We start from the raw sequence: 9,621 nt of genomic DNA, 5'->3' as shown, positions 1-9,621 counted from the left end.
AACCAAACCACTCATCTGCATCTTCGTTTAAATTCACTCTTTGTCGGCGGCGAAATCGTGCACTGATTCGGTCAGTGATAATTTCTACACTAGGGGGTGCTTTATATTATTTGTGTAGAATATGCAGTCTATACAATAAAACTTTTCTGCGTCTTTAAGTCATAATAAATCGTGATTTCATCGGATGATTGCTAGTAGGTCAAACTAAATATCAATGAATTAATTTGTTGCTCTTAATTACGTCATTACTGCACTTTTTAAAAAGTACATAATTATCTGTGTTATGTTTACACTTCAGTTTGTTAATTTGTGTCGTTGCACCACCTAGTGGTTAGATATTTGCGTGTGTGGAAATAGAAGAAGAAGTCAGAAACCGGAAGTAATTGAGCTCAATTAAACTAGCGGACAACTCCACTTTTCCCTTCTCACAGTTCTTTTTTCAAGCATCGTCTGTGATTTAAAATAAACTTTGCATACGAAGCATGTCACGCTTAGATGTGTGCCAAATTGCAGATGTTTGTCAATTTAAAAAGGCTAATGCTAATCGCTAATTGTTAGCATATGCTAATTACATTTGTCGTCCTATTATTTATGTGTATGTAGCGCAAATGTCAATTGTAGGTTTCTTGTTGCAGTTTCACAATATAAATAGACAACTTCACTGCACACCTGGACTCCGTGGAGTTTGTTTGTGAATGTTTAGCTTCTTGGATAAGCTAGCCCTTCGACGAGCAAGGCCTTGACAATCTGCTATTTTTTTTATTTTATTTTATTTTTTACTAAAAACACACATTGGAATGGAATATTATGCCTGTATTTCAGTTTTTAGTATTCTTTCATGCACAGCAATATTAAAAAAAATAAATAAAAAAAAAGTCGATCCCTTCTTTTCTTTGTGATGTTTCTTTTGTGTGTGCTTTTTTTTTTTTTTTTTTTTGGCTGCGAGCCCTTTCTATTGAGGCGGGAAAATGTCATCATGTGTGTGAGGGTGAGTGCACAAAATGAAGTGTGTCATGTTGTCCAGACACACCACTTTTAAAAAGGGGTGGCTTCACCCAAATGGCCACCAATCGACAAGCCGTCAGATTTCATCACCGTGCGGACCGCAGCCCTTTGAAACTTGTTTTTCTATTGTCAACATGTATTCAAATATCATTTACCGTTTTCAGCATCACAGACACCAATTATCTTTGCCTCTCTGTTACTTGGAAATTACAGGTGTGAGCAATGCATGTCTTCAAAAGTCAATAAAAAAAAAAAAATTAAAAAAAAAGACCTCATAGACCTTAATGCTGTATACTTACTTTATATTTGGACCACTATGATGCAAGTAGAACCGTTTGCTTTCTCATAGCCAATCAGATAAAAAGACAAATACACAAACAAAGCAAAAAACAAAAAACAAAAAAAGTTACTTCAAAATACTACTAATAAAAATATGTATTTCATCTGATCATGTTCAATATCCACTGAAGATATTGTCTGTGGTTTTACTTGTCTATTAGTCCTATCAAATAACTGTCAAAGCTTCAGTGAAAAGTCTATCTACCATATGTTAAAAAAACACAAAAAAACAAAAAAACAAAAAAAACAAGACCAAAGTTAAACAGCTAAATAAAAATAGTAAAAAAATAAAAATAGACTCAGAGAATAATAAAATAAATGCGCTAAATAAACAAAATAAAGACACTGGTATAATAATGTGGGAAAGTGTGAATTGGGGCTGTGACTGTGTTAATTTTGAGTTCATTTAAAGTTCATTTAATGCCACAATTTTTTTTTTTTTTTTTAATGGACCACTCCTTAACTCTTTTGCTCCCAAAAACGTATAAATACGTTCTATTTTAAAAGTGTCCCAAAGGCATATTTATTTATTTATTTAAAATGTGAGAATAATGCACTGAAGTGTCACAAAATGCAATTATGCAAGATAACTAAGATGTTTAATGACACCACAGTTGGAGTTAACTGTAAAACTAATAAATACACGATAGGAAATTGTTACATCCACTGTATATTTAAATACAAAACACACTTCGGCTTTAAAACATTGCTAGCCTAGCACAAACAGAAAGTTAGCAAATGCTTATGGTAAGTTAGCATCGACTAACGAATCGAATCGGGCCCTACTGAATCGAATCGGTTTTGGAAATCTGAATCGATACCCAGCCCTATTCATTGTATGTATTATTGTGGCAACAATTACTCAAAATCTCTTCACAAAAAAATACTGCAATGTGTCAAGTACAGTACAATGTATACGAAAGGCAAATTACACTACAAAAGTTGCAGTTCACCCCGAAGATGTTTGATGAGTTTGAGGTACCAAAACTTCTTGCTCACCCAACCACACCATAATGAACATTTTTTTGCGTGCTTTCTCCAAATGAATCAATGATTTGTCATGGTGGTTGGCTGAAAATTTGAACCTAGCTTGCGCGCCTGGCCCGTTCAATAATTGATGACGTCCTAATTCTTTTTGTCCCACACTCAACTGAGTGCGAAAGGTCACGCGGAGGAAACGCGAGTTGACTCTGAGAACGTCCTTCCTTTCTGATGCCTTCATCGCTCCCTTTCCGTCTTCCTCTCTTCTCCTCGCTCGCTTTCCAGTATTGATTTTAGTCCGTACCCCGCGGTTACATTCTTGCGGTGAAGATTTCCGGCTGAAAAACCACTGACATTTCCCTCGCTAATCACAACACGGCTCATTTAAGCCCACCCCCTACAAATTTACTGAAAGGTTATATAGTTGGCTTAATGCAGTGCTTCTCAAATAGTGGGGCGGGCCCCCCCATCCCAGGGGGGCGCGAGGCTCCATCAAGGGCGTTTGACCTTGGGGAACATGCTTTTTTATTTTTTTTTTATTTTTTTTTACTGTCCTAGAATAAAGTGCAATTGCACCTCCACTACATTAGGGGGCAGTGGCACTCATTATTGGCAGAGTGTGCGCAGGGAGCATTCGCTCGGGGTGGTGTAGGGGTTTTGTTTGCAACTGAGCATGTGCGCTTTGCACACAGCAAAAAAAAAAAAAAAAAATTCACAAATTATTTTATATATTTTTGTTTTGCAGGTTAAAGTTTTTTGTTTTTTTTTAATATTGTGCTCCTGAGTTAATGTTGGTGATCAGTTTGAACACATTATTTATTGATTTTATGTAATTTTATTTTTCCTGTAACATATGGTTTGAAATGGTTAATTACATTTTTTTTATAGTTTAATTAAGGATTTCATTTTATTTTTGAATTTCAGATGCACTTTAAATCTTTTCTGTTACAGTTAATAAAGCTATTCTTTGTTGTAAGTTGGTCCATATTTCTTTCTTTTTTCATTCTCTTATACGTTAATACGGATACGGTGTTATGCAGAGGTGTGCTTATACCAATTTTATAGAAATGATACTATTTATTAGGGATGTCACGATAAGGGCAATATCGTGATATCGCGATATTAAAACTGCCACAATATCGTCGTTGTCATGTTCACAATATTTAAAAGGAACACATTTGCTAAAAAAAAAAAAAAAAAAAAAAAAAAAAGTCAGGTTGATTTCCATTTGTGCGGTTCTAGCACCCTCTAGTGGTTATTTTATTAGGGCAATTTAATTTTCATTAGGGATGTTTTGGCTTTCTATGTTTAAAATCTATGCAAATTGTCAGATGAAGGGGAACCTAATTTGCTCGTGAAGCGATCAATGCGTGCTTGTATTAGCAAGTACGTGCCTCAATATTGTTATGAGAGATTGTAGGTGGTTTATATGCATTACTGTTATGTACAAAAGCACAAAATTGTGCTTTTTTTTTTAGTATGAGCTCTTTTTTTTTACAACATTGTGATCTTTTTTTAATATCGCCAACGCCCCCACAATATCGTGATAATTATCGTATCGTGACCTTCATATCGTGATAATATCGTATCGTGATGTTTGGATATCGTTACATCCTTACTATTTATAGTCGCGGGGGGGGGGGGATGTTTTCTTCTTCCTGGGGGGGCATTACAGAAAACAATTGTGAAGCACTGGCTTAATGGATGGATGTTATTTGATATCCGACAACGGCGAAGTTGCCTTTACAGCCCAGCACATCCGAACCGGAGTAAGGAGACACCTTTACTGTAAGTGGGGAAAGCATGTGTGACCTTGCTTGAACAATCTCCTCAATTAGCCTCCAGACAAAAGTGCGCACGGAGACGAGGCGAAGGAGTAAAAAAAAAAAAAAAAAAAAAAAAAAAAAAAAAAAAAAAAAAAAAGGAAGAGCTTCTTGCCGCGTTGCCATGGAGATAACTCATAAGTCCTAACGTCTGATTACGGTGGGAGCAAGTGGGATAACAAAGTGGGAGAGAGGGTGCTTGCTGTAAGGTCACGAGTACTGCGCGCGCGCACGTAAAGAAGGCAGGTTGTAGGAACACCCGCCGAGTCTCACCCAGCGGTGCTGCGGAGAAGGAAGGAGGCCGAATTTTACAAAAGGCGCCCACACGCCCGAGGGACACAGATGTGCACGCGCGGACGGGGCCGCGCGCAGCAAGACTACAGGGAGTCAAGCTTGAAGGCGTGTGGTGATATTTTAGCACAGGTGTCACACTCAAAGCCCGGGGGACAGTTCCTGCCCCCCCCCACCACCACCACCACCACCACCAAATCCCTTCTCATCTAGGGATGTAACGATAAGGGCAATAATCACGATATTGTGATATTAAAACTGCCACAATATCGTCGTCGTCATGTTCACAATATTTAAAAAGAACACAGCTGTTAAAAAAAAAAAAAAGTTAAGTTGATTTCCATTTGTGCAGTTCTAGCACCCTCTAGTGGGTAGTTTTTTTTTTTTAGTGCAATTTAATTTTCATTTGGGATGTTTTGACCTTCTATGTTTAAAAAAAAAAAAGGAGAAAAAAAAGTTTGTTGTTGATTAATTATGGAACATCAATTCCTCTTAAATATTAAAGGCATGATAAAAATGCCACGAACAAATTCCAAATTAAATTTTGTGGAGGCAGTAGTAACTGCTTAAATTATTTAGCTCATTAATGAAAGCAACACATATCAGCAAGAATGAGACGAAAGTATTTCCATAATTCTAATTCAATAACTGTAAATATAAATTAAAGATTCTGAATTGTCTTAAAGTGCTATCGATCAGGTATTTCATAAATGAAAGAAAATCCTTTGAAATTAACAGTAAATAAAAAAAAATAAAAATAAAATTAGATAAAGAAAAATTGGCTTTCAAATTCTATTTTCTTCTGAATTTATGGGAAAAAGAGATACTAAAACAAACGCTACAGGATTCTATGAATCGATATCAGGCTTGAAAAATAAAATTGATTTGATATCGATTTTTTTTTTTAAACCCAGCCCTAATGTTGCTTGCAGTCGGTACATTGTATTTGTTTTTTAATATATATATTTTTGTATATTTGATCTGATTTGTTTGTTCATTTTTCCTTTCGCACAGCATTGTGACAATCAGACATTTCCTCATAAAATTATGACATATAGTGACCGAAAAGAAAAAGGGATGGCAGGAAGAAGCATAAAGCTTGTAAATTCCCGCCCCCATACTATACTAGGACGCATAAAATCAAGCAGTAATAGTTAGAAATCAGCAGAGATGATAAAATTTCACTAGTTCATCAAGTCCATGAAGTTAGTTATCCAGTTGATTACATTCGGAGACATTTGATTCAGGCAAATGGATTATTGAGAGTTCAATCAGTTCATCTTCACCAGTGATTTGATCGCATGTAGTTCATGACAGAAGATTCGATCCAATAGTTTGTTGATCACTTGTTGATTAATACCATGTGGATTATCACAGTCCAGCAGCTTTAGATATTTGATTTCTTTATGAATATATGTCTAGATAAACACAGCATTTCACAAGTGCAGTCTATTTTTTTTTCATATGATTGTTTCTGAAATCATAAAATATTGAAGTGATAAAGCCACACATTTATTTGCATTATTAATTTGATTGATGACTTACTGACTTATGTTTACGTGATCTCTCGTTTGGTAGAATTTGGGGACGTTAACGAAGTGAATTCATGGTTAATTTTTCATTTATTTAAGCTCCAATTTGTCTGCGTTGCCTAAAGAAAGCCAATGTAAAGTTGCATGATTGTAATTCCGTATGCATATTTGTTTGTCCATGTGTGATGTCGCGTCAGTTTATGCGGTTCGACCTTTTATGTAACATGGGTTCATAACTGCGTACATGCTAGATGCATGGAGTTGATGCTTGATTGTCACCTCCATTTGAAGTACTTTTCTGCCATATTTGACACCTATATGCAATTGCAATTTCCTTTTAGGGGGGGCGTGTCAAATAGTTGCGTATTTTTGCTTTTCGCCACAGGGGTTACAAACCAATTTTATCAAAATAAAAACTACTCACCTCACTTCAACGTGGATCCTTGACACAAGGACGTCAAGAGATGGCGCCAAAGCAATGTCGTGGCAACTGAGAACAAAAACAATACAAAGTAAGAATAGTTCCAAAATAAAAGTCTGTTAATGGATTTTCAGTCAGAAATGTGGGCCGTGACAAAAAAATAAGTTGCTTTCATTTTAAGAACAGCAAATCACCGATGAAAAGAAAAATTATATCCAGACATAATTCATCAATCCATAAGCAGCTGTATAATTAATAACATTCAAACGAAGTGTAGAAGAGCTCACGCAAACATGCTAAATCCTAGCTGACTGTTTACAAGTCAGTGTGAAATTGCATGAACAATTCCTTCATTTGAATATTCTCTCGCAGCTCAACTGCAACCGCATGTCTGAATGAGGGAGTTTCATGTGCTCGAGAGCCAGCTGTCCCTCAAATAACACACTCAATAATTCATATTACATACACACATACACTGAGCCTTGTGTGTGCGCGCGCGCCGGTCCATCAAATAGCCGCGCAAGTGCTGACCAGTTTGCTTGCTTAGCGTGCTCGTCTTCGCGAGAGCTCATTACTAATGGAAATCAGATCGCTCGCTTGTTGAGCCAGCAGAAGCGAAGGCCAGATCCATCACGTCACACTGTTCTCAAAATCCAAAAGACACTCACTCCGACGTCCAAGCAATTTGCCTCCAAAATGTCTACATTTAGCCCAAAAAGTACTTAACAAAATTACAAGGCATTCGGGGATGTGACACTTTGATCGACAGGGAAATGAGTGGGAGGGGGTTAGTGGAAAGTTTCATTCAAGGTGTAGTGAGAGACAATTTGAGATGGAAGATTTAATTATCATTATTATAGTGTGAATGATGATTCTTTTGCAGCAAAATCTTTTTTTTTTTTAAATACCCCTACTTTTTTTGTCCTTGTAAAACTTTCATGACATGACATTTTTTTTTCACTAGCATATATTAGGTGGCAAACAAATTAGGTGGAGGTGGCCGCCTCTGAACTTTGTACACAGGAAAAACCCTGAAGAAGAAAAAACAAAACAAAAAAACATATACACTACTCAGAGTTTTCATTTTCCGAGTACAGTGGTGCTTTCAGATACAAGTTTAATTTGTTGTGTGACCACACTTGTAACCCAAAACAGTCCCAACTGAAATTAACATTCCCCATTGAAATGAATGGGGGATGCCAATCTGTTACAGCCTTCCCCCAAAAAAAAAAACAAAAAAAAATGTCCAAGAAAAAAACAAAAAATAAAAATTAAATAGAATGTCAAAGATCTGAACAATTTCTGCATCATTTTTTTAATTTATTGTGGCTCTTTTGGTGTGCTGGTCTTGATCTTGAAAAAAAAATAGGGAGCAATATTTATTTGGAAAAAAAACCCGTAAAGTTTTCTTTTCCCCATGTAAATATCACCTCCCTTTTTTTTTTTTTTTTTACAGTGCAGTCATGCAGACACGAACAAAGAGGAGTTTCCCATCTACTGTAACTGACAAGTCAACTGCAGTAATACATATCGTCTTTCTCAAAAGATAAAGAATATACAGGACTGTCTCAGAAAATTAGAATATTGTGATAGTCCATTATTTTCTGCAATGCAATTAAATAAGCAAAAATGCCATACATTTGGGATTCATTACAAATCAATTGAAATATTGCAAGCCTTTGATTGTTTTAATCTTCCTGATTATGGCTTTTTTTTTTTTTTTACTTGGTCTGCAATATAAAATATTTTAATATTTTGAGATAGGATATTTGAGTTTTGTTTAAGCCATAATCATCCATATTAAAATAATCAAAGGCTTGCAATATTTCAGTTGATTTGTAATGAATCCAGAATGTATGACATTTTTGCTTATTTAATTGCATTACAGAAAATAATTGACTTTATCACAATATTCTAATTTTCTGAGACAGTCCTGTAAATTATACCTATTTTTAATTGCTGAGGGAGAATAAATCCAAACTAATTAAAATGTACACACAAAGTAGTAGTAGTATTTTATTTCTCCATGCAAGCAAACTGTTCAGTAAGCTGTTTTCGTGAATGAACTTTAGTTTAATGCCAAGCCCGTTCAAGCACTTAATCCAATTTAAAGCTCCTTGTTTATTTTACGCATTTCATCATTGAAAAACAAACAAACACATAAATCAATTTAGATTCTATACACTAAAGTCGGCAAATCAATTGGGAGCCACGCCTCTTAATCAATGGATTAATCAATAAAAAAGTTGGAATGGCGGACTTCATTTCACCCTGAATCTTAAGTCTAGACATTTAGGATGAATGTATGTCTTACAATTTTGGCTCCGATTTTCTGTTGACTGTTCCTGGTGTTATAAATAAATAAATAAATAAATAAATAAATAAATAAATAAATAAATAAATAAATAAATAAATAAATAAAAGGTAAGGTTACGGTGAACAAACTTGCGACCTCACCTCTGTCAAACATGTTTGGGATGAAATAGGACGTTCGTTGATTATCTCTCAGTGACACCTGCCCTCAAGTCTTGTTCTGGACAGCGCAACACGAGCCTGATTATGTGGCGCACCTAACAGGACGTTCAAATGATATCATTAGCATGTCAAAGTGGCACCTGCTGCCTTGTTGAGCCATAAGCTAAATGCTAGCCAACTATAGTTCAGCATCTCCCTAACATGTCCGCCATGGTTTTGAGGTATACTTTCAGTGATGAATAATATTGAAAGTTGGCCACGAATAGAATACAAGCGTTTACGCATAATTTGGAGGTTACGGTTCTCATTTGAAGGGTCCCCACGGAGGAAGGGAGGAAGTAGCAGGGTCGCAGCAGGACGTTTGCTCATTTAAATACTGCTGAACACAAACACGCAGGCGCACTTAAGCACCGGTCGCCTCCTGCTGCAACATTTATTAATGTCCTCGTTTATCCTCTTAAGCACAAATGTCAAACCTTTGTCAGCCTCCGCCCTTCCCCTGGCTCACCTTTGCCCTTTGTCCTTCCTGTTTAGAACGCCTTTGTGCTGACTTCCATGGCTTATAACCAGTCATATCATTTTTCCCCACCCCTGCCTGTGGTTGAGTTACTCTGTGAAAGAGAGCAAACAATCCCGCCCCCACCCAATTCGTCTATGCTGGCACCTTCACTATTATTCTTTCATTCTCTCTCTCTGCTTGGGGATCCTCTATACTGACATCACTTCTTGTTGCCATGGTTTCACGAGAGAGAAA

General features: G+C 36.3%; 1 protein-coding gene across 3 annotated transcripts in view; it reads right to left on the bottom strand.

Moving 5' to 3' along the window:
• Positions 1-9,512, bottom strand: part of aste1b (asteroid structure-specific endonuclease 1b) — a 57,037-nt gene extending 47,525 nt beyond the window's left edge. The window contains exons 1-2 of one of the 3 annotated variants that reach the window (XM_077508057.1): positions 8,850-9,512; positions 6,396-6,461 (exon numbers count right to left, since the gene is read on the bottom strand). The gene's annotated coding sequence lies outside the window, so the exon portion shown is untranslated. Of the gene's footprint in view, positions 1-6,395; positions 6,462-8,706; positions 8,772-8,849 lie in introns of those variants that run through there. The other 2 variants (XM_077508059.1, XM_077508058.1) reach the window with 2 other exon arrangements.
• Between the last annotated feature and the right edge of the window lie 109 nt (positions 9,513-9,621).

Source organism: Festucalex cinctus, chromosome 19 (assembly GCF_051991245.1).
Source record: "Festucalex cinctus isolate MCC-2025b chromosome 19, RoL_Fcin_1.0, whole genome shotgun sequence".
NCBI classification, from domain to species: domain Eukaryota; kingdom Metazoa; phylum Chordata; class Actinopteri; order Syngnathiformes; family Syngnathidae; genus Festucalex; species Festucalex cinctus.
This window is presented reverse-complemented; position numbering and strand designations above follow the sequence as displayed.